This window comes from Arachis ipaensis, chromosome B2 (assembly GCF_059453495.1).
Source record: "Arachis ipaensis isolate K30076 ecotype BB chromosome B2, ASM5945349v1, whole genome shotgun sequence".
Taxonomy (NCBI): Eukaryota; Viridiplantae; Streptophyta; class Magnoliopsida; order Fabales; family Fabaceae; genus Arachis; species Arachis ipaensis.
This window is the reverse complement of record NC_142437.1, coordinates 43,788,447-43,807,401: the sequence shown is the minus strand read 5'-3', so window position 1 is coordinate 43,807,401 and position 18,955 is coordinate 43,788,447. Positions and strand designations below refer to the sequence as shown.

General features: G+C 39.8%; 2 non-coding genes across 2 annotated transcripts; one reads left to right on the top strand and one right to left on the bottom strand.

Annotated features, from left to right (window-relative positions):
* Positions 1 to 1,102: 1,102 nt before the first annotated feature.
* On the bottom strand, positions 1,103 to 1,210 carry LOC148573795 (small nucleolar RNA R71). Its single transcript, XR_015906243.1, has one exon. It is a non-coding gene; the product is annotated as a small nucleolar RNA R71 (small nucleolar RNA).
* Positions 1,211 to 16,383: 15,173 nt separating this feature from the next.
* On the top strand, positions 16,384 to 16,487 carry LOC148573794 (small nucleolar RNA R71). Its single transcript, XR_015906764.1, has one exon. It is a non-coding gene; the product is annotated as a small nucleolar RNA R71 (small nucleolar RNA).
* Positions 16,488 to 18,955: the final 2,468 nt, after the last annotated feature.

The window sequence follows — 18,955 nt, the reverse complement described above, 5'->3', positions numbered from 1 at the left end:
TTGTGATTTTAAAAATCAAATCTTTTTCAAAAACTAATTTCAATCATATCTTTTCAAAAATATCTTCTTATCTTATCTTTTTCAAAAATTTGATTTCAAAAATATCTTTTCTAACTTTCTAACTTCTTATCTTTTCAAAATTTGTTTCAACTAACTAACTAACTTTTTGTTTGTTTCTTATCTTTTTCAAAACTACCTAACTAACTCTCTCTCTATAATTTTTGAAAATATCTTCCCTCATTTTAAAAATTTCTTTTTAATTAACTAATTATTTTAACTTTTGATTTTAAAAATTTCGAAAACTACTAACCTTTTTCAAAAACTATTTTCGAAAATCACTAACTCTTTTTCAAAAAATTATTTTCAAAAATCCTTCTCCCTCATCTCCTTCTAATTACTTATTCATCTACTAACATCTCTTCCTCACATCACTCACCAAAAATCCGAACTCCCTCTCTCTCTCTGAGTTCAGATTTTCTCTTCTTCTTTTCTTCTATTAACACAGAGACCTCTATACTGTGGTAAAAAGGATCTCTATTATTATTATTTTTCTGTCCCTCTTTTTCATATGAGTAGGAGCAAAGACAAGAATATTCTTGTTGAAGCAGATCCAGAACCTGAAAGGACTCTAAAGAGGAAACTAAGAGAAGCTAAATTACAACAATCCAGAGATAACCTTTCAGAAATTTTCGAACAGGAGGAGGAGATGGCAGCCGAAAATAATAATAATGCAAGGAGAATGCTTGTTGACTTTACTGCACCTAATTCCAATTTACATGGAAGAAGCATCTCCATTCCTGCCATTGGAGCAAACAATTTTAAGCTGAAACCTCAGCTAGTTTCTCTGATGTAGCAGAACTGCAAGTTTCATGGACTTCCATCTGAAGATCCTTTTCAGTTCTTAACTGAATTCTTGTAGATCTGTGATACTGTTAAGACTAATGGAGTAGATCCTGAAGTCTACAGGCTCATGCTTTTCCCTTTTGCTGTAAGAGACAGAGCTAGAGTGTGGTTGGACTCTCAACCCAAAGACAGCCTGAACTCTTGGGATAAGTTGGTCACGACTTTCTTAGCCAAGTTCTTTCCTCCTCAAAAGCTGAGCAAGCTTAGAGTGGATGTTCAAACCTTCAGACAGAAAGAAGGTGAATCCCTCTATGAAGCTTGGGAAAGATACAAGCAGCTGACCAAAAAGTGTCCTTCTGACATGCTTTCAGAATGGACCATCCTGGATATATTCTATGATGGTTTATCTGAGCTATCAAAGATGTCATTGGATACTTCTGCAGGTGGATCCATTCACCTAAAGAAAACGCCTGCAAAAGCTCAAGAACTCATTGACATGGTTGCTAATAACCAGTTCATGTACACTTCTGAGAGGAATCCTGTGAGCAATGGGACGCCTATGAAAAAGGGAGTTCTTGAAATTGATACTCTGAATGCCATATTGGCTCAGAATAAAATATTGACTCAGCAAGTCAATATGATTTCTCAGAGTCTGAAAGGAATGCAAGCTGCATCCAACAGTACTCAAGAGGCATCTTCTGAAGAAGAAGCTTATAATCCTGAGAACCCTGCAATAGCAGAGGTAAATTACTTAGGTGAACCTTATGGAAACATCTATAACTCATCATGGGGAAATCATCCAAATTTCTCATGGAAGGATCAAAAGCCTCAACAAGGCTTTAATAATGGTGAAGAAATAGGTTTAACAATAGTAAACCTTTTCCATTATCCACTCAGCAACAGACAGAGAACTCTGGACAAAATACCTCTAATTTAGCAAACTTAGTCTCTGATCTGTCCAAGGCCACTATAAGTTTCATGAATGAAACAAGGTCTTCCATTAGAAATTTGGAAGCACAAGTGGGCCAGCTGAGTAAAAGGATCACTGAAATCCCTCCTAGTACTCTCCCAAGCAATACAGAAGAAATTCCAAAAGGAGAGTGCAAGGCCATTGACATAGTCAACACGGCCGAACCTGGAGAGGAAGGGGAGGATGTAAATCCCAGTGAAGAAGACCTCCTGGGACGTCCAGTGATCAACAAGGAGTTTCCCTCTGAGGAACCAAAGGAATCTGAGACTCATCTAGAGACCATAGAGATTCCATTGAACCTCCTTATGCCATTCATGAGCTCTGATGAGTATTCCTCTTCTGAAGAGAATGAGGATGTCACTGAGGAGCAAGTCACCAAGTACCTTGGTACAATCATGAAGCTGAATGCCAAATTATTTGGCATTGAAACTTGGGAAGATGAACCTCCCTTGTTCACCAATGAACTAAGTAATCTGGATCAACTGACATTGCCTCAGAAGAAATAGGATCCTGGAAAGTTTTTAATACCTTGTACCATAGGCACCATGATCTTTAAGGCTCTGTGTGACCTTGGTTCAGGAATAAACCTCATGCCCCTCTCTGTAATAGAGAAACTGGGAATCTATGGGGTGTAAGCCACTAAAATCTCATTAGAGATGGCAGACAATTCAAGAAAACAGGCTTATGGACAAGTAGAGGATGTGTTAGTAAAGGTTGAAGGCCTTTACATCCCTGTTGATTTCATAGTCCTAGATACTGGGAAGGATGAGGATGAATTCATCATCCTTGGAAGACCCTTCCTAGCCACAGCAAGAGCTATGATTGATGTGGACAGAGGAGAATTGATCCTTCAATTAAATGAGGACAACCTTGTGTTTAAAACTCAAGGATCTCTCTCTATACCCATGGAGAGGAAGCACAATAAGCTTCTCTCAAAACAGAGTCAACTAGAGCCCCCACAGTCAAACTCTAAGTTTGGTGTTGGGAGGCCACAACCAAACTCTAAGTTTGGTGTTGAACTCCCATATCCAAACTCTAAGTTTGGTGTTGGGGAGTCTCAACAATGCTCTGAACTTCTGTGAGGCTCCATGAGAGCCCACTGTCAAGCTATTGACATTAAAGAAGTGCTTGTTGGGAGGCAACCCAATTTTTATTTAATTATATTTTTATTAGTTATATGTCTTTATAGGTACATGATCATGTGGAGTTACAAAATAAATTAAAAAATTGAGAACGGAATCAAAAATAGCAGAAGAAAAATCACACCCTGGAGGAAGACCTTACTGGCGTTTAAACGCCAGTAAGAAGCATGTTTTGGGCGTTCAACGCCAGAACAGAGCATGGTTCTGGCGCTGAACGCCAGAAATGGGCAGCATCTGGGCGTTTGAACGCCAGAAATGCACCCTGGAGAAGAGCTGGCGCTGAACGCCCAGAACAAGCATGGTTCTGGCGTTCAACGCCAGAAATGGGCTACAAATGGGCGTTCAACGCCTAGAACAAGCACCAATCTGGCGCTGAACGCCCAGAGTTGTGTGCAAGGGCATTTTCATGCCTAATTTGGTGCAAGGTTGTAAATCCTTGAACACCTCAGGATCTGTGGACCCCACAGGATCCCCACCTACGTCCACTCACTCTCTTCCCTCTTTTAAATCATCATCTCTTCCCAATAAACACTCTTTCCCAAAACCCTTCACCAATCACCTCAATCTCTCTTCCCTATTACCCTTTCACCACTCACATCCATCCACTCTTCCCCATAAACCTACCTCATAAACTCCACCTACCTTCAAAATTCAAAATCAATTTCCCACCCAAACCCTCCTAAATGGCCGAACTTACCCCCCTTCCTTCCCTATATATAACCCTCCATTTTTTCTCATTTTTACACAACACAACCCTCTTTTCTCTTCTTGGCCGAAACACACCTCCCCCCTCCTCTCCATATTTTCTTCTTCTTCTTCATCTATTCTTTCTTCTCTTGCTCGAGGGTGAGCAAAATTTTAAGTTTGGTGTGGTAAAAGCATAAGCTTTTTGTTTTTCCATTACCATTGATGGCACCCAAGACCCGAGAATCCTCTAGAAAAGGGAAAGAGAAGACAAAAGCTTCCACCTCCGAGTCATGGGAGATGGAAAGGTTCATCTCCAAAGCTCATCAAGACCACTTCTATGATGTTGTGGCCAAGAAGAAGGTGATCCCCGAGGTCCCTTTCAAACTCAAGAGAAATGAGTATCCGGAGATCCGACATGAAATCCAAAGAAGAGGTTGGTAAGTTCTAACAAACCCCATCCAACAAGTCGGCATCCTAATGGTTCAAGAGTTCTATGCCAATGCATGGATCACTAGGAACCATGATCAAAGTAAGAACCCGAATCCAAAGAATTATATTACAATGGTTCGGGGGAAATACTTAGATTTTATTCTGGAGAATGTGAGGTTGGCGTTTAACTTGCCTATGATGCAAGGAAATGAGCGTCCCTACACTAGAAGGGTCAACTTTAATCAAAGGTTGGACCAAGTCCTCATGGACATATGTATAGAAGGAGCTCACTGGAAGATTGACTCCAAAGGCAAGCCGGTTCAACTAAGAAGACTGGACCTCAAGCCTGTGGCTAGAGGATGGTTGGAGTTCATCCAACGCTCCATCATCCCCACTAGCAACCGATCTGAAGTTACTGTGGATCGGGCCATCATGATTCATAGAATCATGATTAGAGAGGAAGTAGAAGTTCATGAAGTCATCTCCCTTGAACTCTACAAAATAGCTGAAAAGCCCTCCCCTGGGGCAAGGCTAGCTTTTCCTCATCTTATTTGCCATCTATGTTACTCAGCTGGAGCTTTCATAGAAGGAGACATTCACATTGAATAAGAGAAGCCCATCACTAAGAAAAAGATGGAGCAAGTAAGAGAGCCCATTCATGGAGCTCAAGAGGCGTAGGAAGCTCATCACCATGAGATCCCGGAGATGCCTCAAATGCATTTTCCTCCACAAAACTATTGGGAGCAAATCAACACCTCCCTAGGAGAATTAAGTTCCAACATGGGACAGCTAAGGGTGGAACATCAAGAGCACTCCATCATCCTTCATGAAATAAGAGAAGATCAAAAAGCAACGAGGGAGGAGCAACAAAGACAAGGAAGAGACATAGAAGAGCTCAAGGACATCATTGGTTCCTCAAGAAGGAAACGTCACCATCACTAAGGTAGACTCATTCCTTGTTCTTACATTCTCTGTTTTTCGTTTTCTCTATGTTAAGTGCTTATCTATGTTTGTGTCTTCATTACATGATCATTAGTAGTTAGTAACTTTGTCTTAAAGTTATGAATGTCCTATGAATTCATCACCTCTCTTAAATGAAAAATGTTTTAATTCAAAAGAACAAGAAGTACATGAGTTTTGAATTTATCCTTAAACTTAGTTTAATTATATTGATGTGGTGACAATGCTTCTTGTTTTCTGAATGAATGCTTGAACAGTGCATATGTCTTTTGAAGTTGTTGTTTAAGAATGTTAAATATGTTGGCTCTTGAAAGAATGATGACAAGGAGACATGTTATTTGATAATCTGAAAAATCATAAAAATGATTCTTGAAGCAAGAAAAAGCAGCAAAGAACAAAGCTTGCAGAAAAAAAAATTAGCGAAAATAAAAAAAAATAGAAAGAAAAAGAAAAAGCAAGCAAAAAAAGCCAGTAACCCTTAAAACCAAAAGGCAAGGGTAATAAAAAGGATCCCAAGGCTTTGAGCATCAGTGGATAGGAGGGCCTAAAGGAATAAAATCCTGGCCTAAGCGGCTAAATCAAGCTGTCCCTAACCATGTGCTTGTGGCGTGAAGGTGTCAAGTGAAAACTTGAGACTGAGCGGTTAAAGTCAAGGTCCAAAGAAAAAAAAAAGAGTGTGCTTAAGAACCCTGGACACCTCTAATTGGGGACTTTAGCAAAGCTGAGTCACAATCTGAAAAGGTTCACCCAATTATGTGTCTGTGGCATTTATGTATCCGGTGGTAATACTGGAAAACAAAGTGCTTAGGGCCACGGCCAAGACTCATAAAATAGCTGTGTTCAAGAATCATCATACTGAACTAGGAGAATCAATAACACTATCTGAACTCTGAGTTCCTATAGATGCCAATCATTCTGAACCTCAATGGATAAAGTGAGATGCCAAAACTATTCAAGAGGCAAAAAGCTACAAGTCCCGCTCATCTGATTGAAGCTATGTTTCATTGATAGTTTGGAATTTATAGTATATTCTCTTCTTTTTATCCTATTTGATTTTCAGTTGCTTGGGGACAAGCAACAATTTAAGTTTGGTGTTGTGATGAGCGGATAATTTATACACTTTTTTGCATTGTTTTTAGTATGTTTTTAGTAGAATCTAGTTACTTTTAGGGATGTTTTCATTAGTTTTTATGTTAAATTCACATTTCTAGACTTTACTATGAGTTTGTGTGTTTTTCTATGATTTCAGGTATTTTCTGGCTGAAATTGAGGGACTTGAGCAAAAATCAGATTCAGAGGTTGAAGAAGGACTGCTGATGCTGTTGGATTCTGACCTCCCTGCACTCAAAGGGGATTTTCTGGAGCTACAGAACTCGAAATGGCGTGCTTCCAATTGCGTTGGAAAGTAGACATCCAGGGCTTTTCAGCAATATTAATAGTCCATACTTTTCCCAAGTTTAGACGATGCAAACTGGCGTTCAACGCCAGCTCCTTGCCCAATTCTGGCGTCCAACGCTAGAAACAAGTTGCAAAGTGGAGTTCAACGCCCAAACTGGCACAAAAGCTGGCGTTCAACTCCAAGAATGACCTCTCCACGTGTAGACTTCAAGCTCAGCCCAAGCACACACCAAGTGGGCCCCGGAAGTGGATTTATGCATCAATTACTTACTTCTGTAAACCCTAGTAACTAGTTTATTATAAATAGGACTTTTTACTACTGTATTAGATATCTTTGAATCTTTGAATCCGGGATTGTATCTTTGAACATCTTTGGACGCCTGGTTCTTAGATCATGGGGGCTGGCCTCTTGGCCATGCCTGGACCTTTCACTTATGTATTTTCAACGGTAGAGTTTCTACACTCCATAGATTAAGGTGTGGAGCTCTGCTATTCCTCAAAGATTAATGCAAAATACTACTATTTTTCTATTCAATTCAACTTATTCCGCTTCTAAGATATTCATTCGCATTTCAACCTGAATGTGATGAACGTGACAATCATCATCATTCCCTATGAACGCGTGCCTGACAACCACTTCCGTTCTACCTTAGATTGAATGAGTATCTCTTGGATCTCTTAATCAGAATCTTCGTGGTATAAGTTAGATTGATGGCGGCATTCATGAAAGTCCGGAAAGTCTAAACCTTGTCTGTGGTATTCCAAGTAGGACTCTGGGATTGAATGACTGTGACAAACTTCAAACTCGCGAGTGCTGGGCGTAGTGACAGACGCAAAAGGATAGTAAATCCTATTCCAGTATGATCGAGAACCTCCAGATGATTAGCCATGCAGTGACAGCGCATTGGACCATTTTCACAGAGAGGAATAAGGCGCAGCCATCGACAAGGGTGATGCCTCCAGACGATTAGCCGTGCTCTGACAGAGCATTTGGACCATTTTCCAGAGAGGATTAAAAGTAGCCATTGACAACGGTGAAGTCCTTACAAAAAGCCAGCCATGGAAAGGAGTAAGACTGATTGGATGAAGACTGCAGGAAAGCAAAGGTTTAGAGGAACGAATGCATCTCTATACCTTTATCTGAAATTCTCACCAGTGATATACATAAGTATTTCTACCCTTATTTTATTATTTATTTTCGAAAACTCCATAACTTATTTTATATCCGCCTGACTGAGATCTACAAGATGACCATAGCTTGCTTCAAGCCGACAATCTCCGTGGGATCGACCCTTACTCACGTAAGGTTTATTACTTGGATGACCCAGTGCACTTGCTGGTTAGTTGTATCGAAGTTGTGACAAATTATGAATTGAGATTAGAGCACCAAGTTTTTGGAGCCATTACCAGAGATCACAATTTCGTGCACCAATTAACTTTTTCTTAAATTTTTTTCACATATGCATTGATCTTTTACTTAACTTAAAATTGGGGTAATTTTGTCCCCTTATTTATTTAAATATTTATTGAATATTTTTGGATTTTTTTTAAGTAAAAATAACATATCAATGCACATGGATTTTCAGTTTTTCTGTTTTACATGAGTAAGTATCTAAATTTCCATTATTTTATCATGACTCATGCCCTTATTAACCCATGTTCCCACAATTTTCTCATACTCAATTAACACACTTTCTATCTTAAGATAACCAAAGATTCAATTGGGACATTTAATTATTTTTCTGCTTAAGACTAGTGATGTGATAAAATATAGAACAAATGGGGTTTAAAAGGCTCAAAGTGGCTGACAAGGGTGATTTAAAGGGTGGGCTTATTTGGGATAAGTGAGCTAAACAAGTAATGGCCTCAATCATATGCATGCATATAGATACATTAAACATTGGACATATAGGATGAAACAAAATAAAGATTACAATCATAGACAAGTGAACACACAAGGGTAAAATAATTATGGTTAAATAATGTAACCATGTAATTAGGCTCAAAATCTCACGGGTTGTGTATTCTTAGCTTTTTAACTATGTTCCAATTACAACTTCAAACAAATTTAACACAAAAGTTTTGATTTAAATTAGTGAAAATTTTCAAAAATAGGGTCTTAAGAGAAACTTATCATTTTTCAATGAAGTAGAACGTGCATGCAATTTACCTATTACTATGCAATTTATCCTATCCTAAACAAAAGAAAAATTAACTAAATATCCTATATTATTGGTGTTTAGAGGAAAAGAAATTACCTCCGGAAATCAGGTACTAACCGACCTCCCCACACTTAAAGCTTTGCACCGTCCTCGGTACCATCTGTCAGGAACAAAGGGGGGCTAGTAGCAGCATCTCCACCATCGGGACCGTCGTGGCTCATTGTGCTGGTAAATGAAGTGGAGTCCGGGGTGTCTGGGTCTTCTCTAGGTGGTTGGTTACCAAGAAGTAGCTCCTTGAGGTCTGTAAATCTGCGCTTGTTACGACGCTCTCTTTGCTTTCCTTTCCGTTCAAGCCGGTCTAGCTTCTCAAGTATTTGATGGAGTAGTTGGTTTGTTGAAGGTACTTGTGGTGTGGAAGAAGAAGGAATATCTTCTGCTGGTTCTGTGCTCCGGTTGATAGTTACTGCTGGAGGTCTGATATACTTCCCGTTAGGGACGTATTGATCATCTCGTGGAATCGTGGCTTTGGTGTCCCCAGCTCTGTAGGAGACTCCGGTTGCTGAGACTAGATCTGAAACCAAGGCGGGAAAAGGTAAGTTGCCTGCAATTTGGACGTGTCCCATAGCATGTCCAATGTGTCTTGGTAAATTGAGGTGCTGGTCTGTAAGGATACACCAAAGTAAAATAGCCATGTCTGCAATGAAGGAGGACTCATGAGTGCTCAGAAAGACGTAATGGGGCATGATCTGTGCCCATACTCGAGCTTCCAAAGTAAGTGCTGGAGCCAATATGCCCTTAGGTCGGGAACGATGGTATCCGTAGATCCATCTGCTGCCAGGTTGTGCGATAACTTGGAGAACGGCGTTCTAGTCAAATTGGTATGTCTGGTGCTTGAATGAAGCTTCTTGAAATGCATCCAATCCTTCTAGAGCAGGGAGAAGATCTAAAGCTTATTGAATGGCCTCTTCAGTTATGGGGACTTGCTTCTGACGGACATAGACAGACTGCATGGTTGGCATGTGAAGATTGGAGTATTATTCAACTACCCATGATAGATTAACCTGTCGTGGCTGTCTCTGTAGGAATCCCCATTGTCTTCGTTCAATGTGAGGCTCAACAATTTCAGCAATATTGGTTGGGAGGATGAGAAGGTGCTCATTGTTATAGTTCCTTGCTACCAGGATGGGGAACATCTGCTCACAGTAGCGGTTAGGGAACCGCGCAGTGTCCTTTGCTAGGAAGGCTTTTTCTTTTTCATCGACCTTGATGATCCTCTTGATTCGTTTTGTTGAGGGTTTCACCGCTATTGAAGGAGGCTCTTCCACTAATGCACTTTTTGTTCCTCTCCTTGCTGGTGGTTTGGGAGTAGCTTTCTCTTTACCTTTCTTAGTGGCCATCCTGAAAAAGGAAAAAGAAAGTAATATGTAAAGCTAAGGGTTCGAGCAAGGGAGCGAACAGTAAAGGTGATAATCAATGCACGGTAAAGAAGGATGTCATTAACACATGGTCTAGGCTACATGTGAAAAGTTCATCAAAGGTGATAAAGCAAGTGCATGTGATGGCAATTAAATGCAAGCATTCAGTGTCCAAGTTAGATTACCAAGTCTTTCAAACTAATAATCTGTTTGTATTGACAATTATATTTAATTAATAAAATATAAAAGGGGTTTTGTGAAAAACAGGCATTAGAGTAGTAGAATAGAATAAATAAAAATAATGCACAATGCCATACATACTTTTTCACAAACACATAGCATGCATGGTAGATATGTTATTGAAAGTAGTAAATTGAACATGCAAGCAACCCTTATGAAAAGTAATATATAATTGTCAAACAATTCCTCAATAATCCACAAGCAAAATATAAAAGAAAATAATGACCCAAATAAAATTCTAACACCAATTAAAGGAATGAAAAGAAAAAGAAAAGAAAGAAAAGAAAATATAGATAATAAAAGTAAAAAAAGAAGTAAGCATAAATAAAAATAATGGAAAAATAAAGAGTAAAGAAAGAAAGAAAAGAACCTTGAGAATGGATGTGGAAAATAAGGGAGGAGAAAGTAAAAAGTGAGAACGAGTAGAGAAGGAAGAAAGAAGAAGAAAGAAATAAGAAGGGAAAAGAAAAATTAGGATTTGGGGAAGAAAAGATAAGATATTTTGGCTGATCTGGATAATCTATGCGCCGCATGCGACGCGGACACGTGGGTCACGCGGTCGTGTGGTGTGTATTTTTTTGTCAAGTGACGCGGACGCGTGGGTCACGCGGTCGCGTGACTTGATTTATGCAAATGGCGCGAGAGCAGCCTCGCGTTCACGCAACTCTCTGTTTCAAACCCATTTTGCCAGATTTTAGGGTGACGCGATCGCGTGGGTGACGCGATCGCGTGAATGACCATATTTGGAGGACGACGCGGCCGTGTGGGGCATGCGGTTGCGTGATGGGGCTGGTGCTTCCAGCATCATTCCAGCCCAGCTCCATCATAACTTGCTGCCATACACCTCTTTTACGTCGATTTTAGGGGCACGCGTTCGCGTGGGTGACGCGGACGCGTGGGAGGCTCGTTTCTGAAATAACGCGAACGCGTCAATGACGCGAGGGTGGGCATGATTGTGCCTAAGGCGCGCCTCCAGCCACGCTTTCGCGTGACTTTCTGTTTACTTTCCTTTTCTTCAGAACACACATATGACGCGGACGCATTAGCGACGCTTATGCGTCGCGTGCGTATTTTTTTTTAAGAAATGCAAAATGCTAATGCAAACGTGAATGCAGACTATATGTAGTAATTATAAGAAGAGTCATTAACACCATAAAAATAGAAATAAAGTGAAATAAATCGAAGACTGAAACGGAATGATCATACCATGGTGGGTTGTCTCCCACCTAGCACTTTGCTTTTATGTCCTTAAGTTGGACGCTCGTTAGGCTCATTCTGCGTCTGTTGGTGGGTTTTCCAAGAGGAAAATCTCTAGTTCTTTGTTATTCTTCATCTTCTCACCATGATAAAGCTTCAGGCGATGTCCATTGACCTTTAGAAATTTGGAGCTAGAAGGATGACGCAGGTGGAAAACTCCGTATGGCTCTGTCTTTTCTATTCTGTATGGACCTTCCCATCTTGTTCTCAGTTTGTCTGGCATAAGCCTCAGTCTGGAGTTATAAAGAAGAACTAACTCCCCTGGTCTGAATTCTCTCCTTTTATGTGCTTGTTATGGACAACCTTCATCTTTTCTTTGTATCTCTTGGAGTTGTCATATGCTTCTAGGCAAAAATTCTCCAATTCTGCTAGTTGTAGCTTTCTTTTAGCACCAGCTTTTTCAAGATTCATGTTGCACTCCCTCACAGCCCAGAAGGCCTTGTGTTCCACCTATACTAGAAGGTGGCAAGCCTTTTCGTATACTAGGCGGAAGGGGCTCATCCCAATTGGTGTCTTGTATGCTGTTTCTATATGCCTAGAGTGCATCTTGTAGCCTGGCACTCTAGTCCTTCCTGTGAGGTTTTACTATCTTCTCTAGAATACATTTTATCTCTTTGTTTGAGACTTCTGCTTGCCCATTGGTCTGGGGATGGTAAGCTGTTGTTACTTGGTGAATTATCCCATGCCTCTTTAGTAATCCTGTTAGTCTCCTGTTACAAAAGGGAGTGCCTTGATCGCTCACGATTGCTCGTGGTGATCCAAAGTGACAAATAATATGATTTCTAACAAAGGAAACAACAGTGTTAGCATCATCAGTACGGGTAGTAATTTCTTCCACCCATTTAGAAACATAATCTACAGCTAACAGTATACAAAAGTAACCATTAGAATTTAGAAATGGACCCATGAAGTCAATGGCCTAAACATAAAAAATTTCACAGAAAAGCATAATCTGTTGAGGCATCTCATCCCTCTTGGATATATTACCAAACCTTTAGCATGGGGAGCAAGATTTACAAAATTCAGCAGCATCTTTAAAAAGAGTAGGCCACCAGAATCCACAGTCTAGAATTTTTCTAGCTGTTCTTTGAGGGCCAAAATGTCCTCCACTCTCAGATGAGTGGCAGGCCTCTAAAATGGACTGGAATTCTGATTGAGGTACACATCGTCTAATTACCTGGTAAGCACCACACCTCCACAAATATGGATCATCCCATATAAAATATTTAGACTCGCTTTTCAGCTTGTCTCTTTGATGCTTAGTGAAATTTTGAGGAAAAGTGTGGCTAACTAGATAATTAGCTACAGGTGCATACCAAGAAACTATCTCAGATACTACATGTAAATTATCAAATGGGAAATTGTCATTTATAGGAGTGAAATCATCCTTAATGTGCTCAAGGCGGCTCAAGTGGTCTGCCACTAGATTCTGGTTACCACTTCTATCCTTGATTTCTAAATTAAATTCTTGCAGTCGCAGTATCCAACGTATTAGTTTTGGTTTGGACTCCTTTTTAGCAAATAGATATTTTAGAGCTGCGTGATCTGAGTACACTACTACCTTAGTACCAAGTAAATAGGCTCGGAATTTATCCAGAGCAAAAACAATAGCTAGAAGCTCTTTTTCAGTAGTAGTATAATTAGATTGAGCAGCATCTAAAGTCTTAGATGCATAAGCAATTACAAAAGGATCCTTACCTTCGCGCTGAGCTAGCACCGCTCCTACGTTGGAAGCATCACACATAATTGCAAATGGCTGGCTCCAGTCTGGTCCTCTTACAATTGGAGCTTGAGTCAGAGCGATCTTCAGCTTATCAAATGTCTGCATACAATCCTCACTGAACTCGAACTCAATATTTTTCTGCAGCAATCTGGATAAAGGCAATGCTATCTTACTGAAGTCCTTAATGAATCTCCTGTAAAAACCTACGTGGCCAAGGAATGAACGGACTTCCCTCACGGAGGAGGGGTAAGGTAAACTAGAAATAATATCCACCTTTGCTGGATCTACAGAAATACCAGTATTAGACACAACATGTCCTAGTACAATTCCTTGTTTTACCATAAAGTGACATTTTTCAAAATTTAATACAAGGTTGGTACTAACACACCTGTCTAACACTCTAGATAAACTATCCAAGCAAAGGCTAAATGAATCACCATAGATGCTAAAATCATCCATAAAAACTTCCATACAGTTCTCAATAAGATCTGAAAAGATACTCATCATACATCTTTAGAAAGTAGCGGGTGCATTACACAAGCCAAAAGGCATTCTTTTATAAGCATACGTTCTAAAGGGACATGTAAAAGTGGTCTTCTCCTGATCTTCAGGAGCTATATGAATTTGAAAATATCCTGTATAACCATCTAAAAAACAATAATGGGATTTACCTGATAGGCGATCAAGCATCTGATCAATAAATGGCAAGGGGTAATGATCCTTGCGAGTGGCTTAGTTGAGATGCCTATAGTCAATGCAAACTCTCCATGAATTCTGCACTCTAGTTGTCAGGAGTTCTCCATACTCATTCTTTATTGTTGTGACTCCAGACTTCTTGGGCACTACTTGTACTAGGCTGACCCATTCACTGTCTGAGATGGGGTAAATGATATCTGCTTCAAGTAGTCTGGTTACTTCTTTCTTGACAACTTCTAAGATGGTGGGATTCAATCTTCTTTGAGGCTGATGGACAGGCTTCGCTCCCTCTTCTAAGAATATTCTATGCTCACAAACTTGGGGACTGATGCCTACTATATCCGCTAAGTTCCATCCAATTGCTTTCTTATGTTTTCTCAGCACACTGAGCAGTTGCTCCTCTTGTTGAGAGGTAAGTTCCCTTGCAATGATAACTGGGAACTTTTGCTTGTCCTCAAGATAAGCATATTTGAGGTGTAGAGGGAGGGGCTTTAATTCCAATTTCTGCTCGTAGCTAGGCTCTGGATCATATGGGGCTGGTGATAATGGTAAAGGGTCTTCATTTTTTTTTCAGAAAGTGTCCCCACACTTGGGCCTTACTCCATGTGCTTCTCTTCCATTTCTTCTTGGTGAACTTCAGCTACAGTTTCATCAATGATGTCGCACTGGAAGATAGAATAATCTTCCGGAGGGTGCTTCATAGCTTCATTTAAACTGAATTTCACTGTTCTGCCATCTATCTCAAAGGAGTAAGTTCCTGAGAATGCATCCAGCTTGAACTTTGAAGTCTTCAGGAATGGTCTTCCAAGTAGGATTGATGATGGTCTTTCTGAGTCATTAGGGAGCATTTCCAGGATATAGAAGTCAATGAGAAATGTGAGCCCCTTAATGCTCACTAATACATCTTCAGCAGTTCCAACTATTGTAATAATGCTTTTATCTGCTAACACAAAACGAGCTGCCGACCTTTTTAAGGGAGGGAGCCTCAAAGTATCATAAATAGACAATGGAATTATACTAACACACGCTCCTAAATCACACATGCAATCAGAAAATATTACACCTCCAATGGTACAGTTAACCATACATGGGCCTAGATCACTACATTTTTCAGGTATACCTCCCATTAAAGCAGATATAGAACTACCTAAAGGAATAGTTTCTAATTCATTAATTTTATCTTTATTTATGCATAAATTCTTTAGAAACTTTGCATATTTAGGTACCTGCTGAATAACATAAAAAAGGGGAACAGGTTACCTCAACGTTTTTGAATATTTCTACCATTTTCGGATCAAGTTCCATCTGCTTTCTGGGTTTCTTTGCAAGGTGTGGAAATGGGATAGGAGGGGTGTTACTTGCAGCTTCTGCATCCTTTGATGTTTCATTTTGTGGTTGAGCTGATTCTTCTTCAACTATGTTTTGTACGTCCTCTTCTTCTTCAGCATCTTCCACTTCCACCACATCCTCAGCTAGGACGTATTTTGGTGAGCTTGGCTCCTCATGGTTTCTCTCCTGCAATGTGGTTCTGGGCCTTAAAGTGATGGCATTGATGCCACCCTTGGGATTAGGTAGGGGTTGAGAAAAAATTTCATTGGAGCTTGAAGGTTGATTTGTGGAATTAGGTGATGAATCTAACCGGGAGACGAGAGCTTATAAAATGGTAGTCATACCATTTAAAGTAGAGTTCAGCTGCGTCTGCATGTCTTGTTGCCCTTGTGCAAGAGAACAAAGCATCTCGTCATTTGATGAGGAATTGGAGTAAGTGATCTGAGGAACCTGCTGTTGGTTTTGCTGGGGTCCTTGGGGCTGTCTTAGGTGAGGTGCTCTGTAAGGTTGGTTCTGATTCTGTTGTCTGTTGTTATTATTGTTATTCCACCTCTGGTTTCCATTGTTGTCTTTGCCTCCTCTGTTATAGTTGTCCCTCCAACCTTGGTTGGAATTATCTTGCCATCCTTGGTTATAGTTTCCACCTTGGTTGTAGTTGCCACCCTGTTGATTGTAACTTTGATTTGGGCAGTCATAGAAGTTATGAGTGGCTGCCACAGTGTTGTCTTCCTGTTGGAGCTGCGGACATTCATCAGTATAATGACTATAATCAGCACAGATCTTGCACACTCTTTGTGGAACCAACTATTGGCTTTACTGTGGTGAGGGAGGCTGAGCTTTATGTGTTTGTTGATGGTTTAATTGCATCTGTTTCAGTAGGTTGGTCATTTCACATATACTCTGGGTAAGAGCAGTAGTTTTAACGCTAGAGGAAACCTCTGCAACAGCTTTTGAGTGGCTACGCCTCTGCCTGTGATTTCTAGTAGACTCAGCTAAGTCGCTGATCAGTTGTCATGCTTCATCTGCGGTCCTGTACTTCTTCATAGAACCATTACTAGCACCATCCAGTGTAGTCTTATCCTGGGGGTTCATGCCTTGAGTGAAATAGCTGATCAACACTAGTCTGTCAATCATGTGATGGGGGCATACGTCTAGAAGGTTCTTAAAACGCTCCCAGTATTCATAGAGAGTCTCCAAGTCACCTTGAACAATGCAGGAGATCTCTTTTCTCAATCTATCTGTAACTTCAGCTGGGAAATATTTTTCCAAAAATTCTCTCCTGAGTGTATCCCAGTTAGTAACAGTTGCTTCAGGTTGGGAGTAGTACCACTCCCTTGCTTTTTCCTCAAGAGAAAACAGGAACGCAGTTAACAGAATAGAAGTTTCATCTGCACCATTACGCCTAACAGTAGAACAGGCTGTCTGAAAATCCCTAAGGTGCTTAATAGGCTCTTGAGCAGGTAAGCCATGAAACTTGGGCATTAAGTTGATTAGTGCAGTCTTCAATTCAAAATCTACAGCCAGATTTGAATGATGTACTTGATAAGGTTGCAGTGTAAAATCCAGGGCTCCAGTTTCCTGGAGAGTAATCCTCCTAGGTGCTGTCATGTTACCTGCACGTGAATCAACTGAATCAGTAGTAAATGAGCTTGTCTCGCCCTCAGATGAGACTGGTGAATCGATAACAATCACTTCACCACCCTCAAAGGCTAACCGATGTCGAGCTCGCCTAATACGTGAAAGAGTTCTTTCAATTTCAGGATCAAAAGCGGCTAAGCTCGGATCAGGCAATGAACGCGTCATTCAATGAGAAAGACATATAGCTCATGGTAACAAAATAAAAATAAAATATGCGAATAAAATAAAAATATGTACACTAATTAATAATCTAGCACACTATTGCAACTCCCCGGCAACGACGCCAAAAATTGATGTGTGGCAGAAGTTAACCAATTAAGAGAATCTTAATAAGAGAAATGCGTTGCAAGTATAGCCCTCAACCAGCTAAGGTCCGCCTCACCAATTTAAAAAGGTTTGTCACAAAAATTAAAATTAAAAATACTGGGAGTATGAGTCCCAGTTCGTCTCCCAACGAGTTGCAGGAAAGAGTGTTAATTTATTAATTAGAAATTTTCCAGAAGGTTTGAGTTGGATAATGAGTAATTAAAATAATTATAAATTGAAGCAATAAAAATAAACTAAGAACAATTATTGATATTCTGAATAAAAGCCTTGACTGGGGGAATAATTAATTGGAAGTTCTATCCTTGTTAGAAAGTGTAGTGGAAAGAGTTTGTTGTTCTCACTTAGTTAACCCTTACTGAGTAAAGGAAAGTCAAGTGATTGGACTGATTCTTATCCACAGATCCTAGTCCTTTCCCTTGGGAAGGTCTAGCGTTAGTAGATATAGAATTAGCCAACAATGTTCAATTTTAACTAAGCACTTGAGTATTCCAACTCAAGTGTCTCCTCTTAATCAACCCCTGATAAACCCATATTTTATGATATATATTGTGCTCAATTCAAGAGATTTATTCAATCCTTCACCCATTTATTCATGTAAATTGCATGGTTTTACTTTTCCTTCCTTATTATGTGATATATGTGAAATACATGCTTCCTATGCTTTGAAATTATTTATTTTAATCACCCTTTATTACCATTCGATGCCGTGATTTGTGTGTTGAGAAGTTTCAGATCTTCTAAGGCAGGAATGACTTAAAGGATGGAAAGGAAACATACAAAAATAGAAGGAAAGCACAAAATGGAGTTTTTGAAGAAACTGGCATCGACGCGAATGCATGGACGACGCGGTCGCATGCCCAGTGCGAAAAGGCAACAACGCGAATGCGTGACTGACGCGGACGCGCACCATGAGCAGAACACAGATGACGCGTACGCATGATCGAAGCGAACGCATGACAAGGAAAACTCCAGATGACGCGACCGCGTGACCCACGTAAACGCGTGATAGACGCCACGCACCAGAAATTAAAGAAAACGCTCCCAGCGATTTCTGAAACCCTTTTTGGCCCAGATCCCAGTCAAGAAGGCACAGATTAGAGGTTATAAAGTGGGGGAATGCATCCATTCAGGGGAGCTCTCCAATTATTCACTTTTAATAGTTTAGATGTAATTTTTAGAGAGAGAGGTTCTCTCCTCTCTCTTAGGTTTTAGGATTAGGATTTCTTATTATTTCAAGTTAGTATTCCAACTCTTTATCAGGTTTAATGTTCCTTTTTAATTATTTTCTCAATTTAATTTATGAACTCTTCCATGTTACATATGATTCTCTTAATCAATGTTATTTGAGGTATTTCAGTTTATGATTGCTTTCTTTTATTTATGTTACTGTTGCTTCCAATCTGAAGACATTTTTACTCAAGTAAGTCTACTTTTCCCCTTTTGGCCTTGGTTAAGTAATTGGTAACTTATGAGTTATCAAACTCAATGTGATTGACAATTGTTGTCTTTGCTAATTGAATTGAACTTCAATAACTCCAGTCCTTTCTTAGGAATTGACTAGGACCTGAGGATCAAACTAATTGGTCTACTTGACCTTCCTTTGCTTTAGTAAAGGCTAACTAACTGGGATTAAAACTCAATTCTCATCACCATTGATAAGGATAACTAGGATATGAATTCCAATTTCTCATACCTTGCCAAGAGTTTATTTTATAGTTATTTATTTATTTTATTTGTCA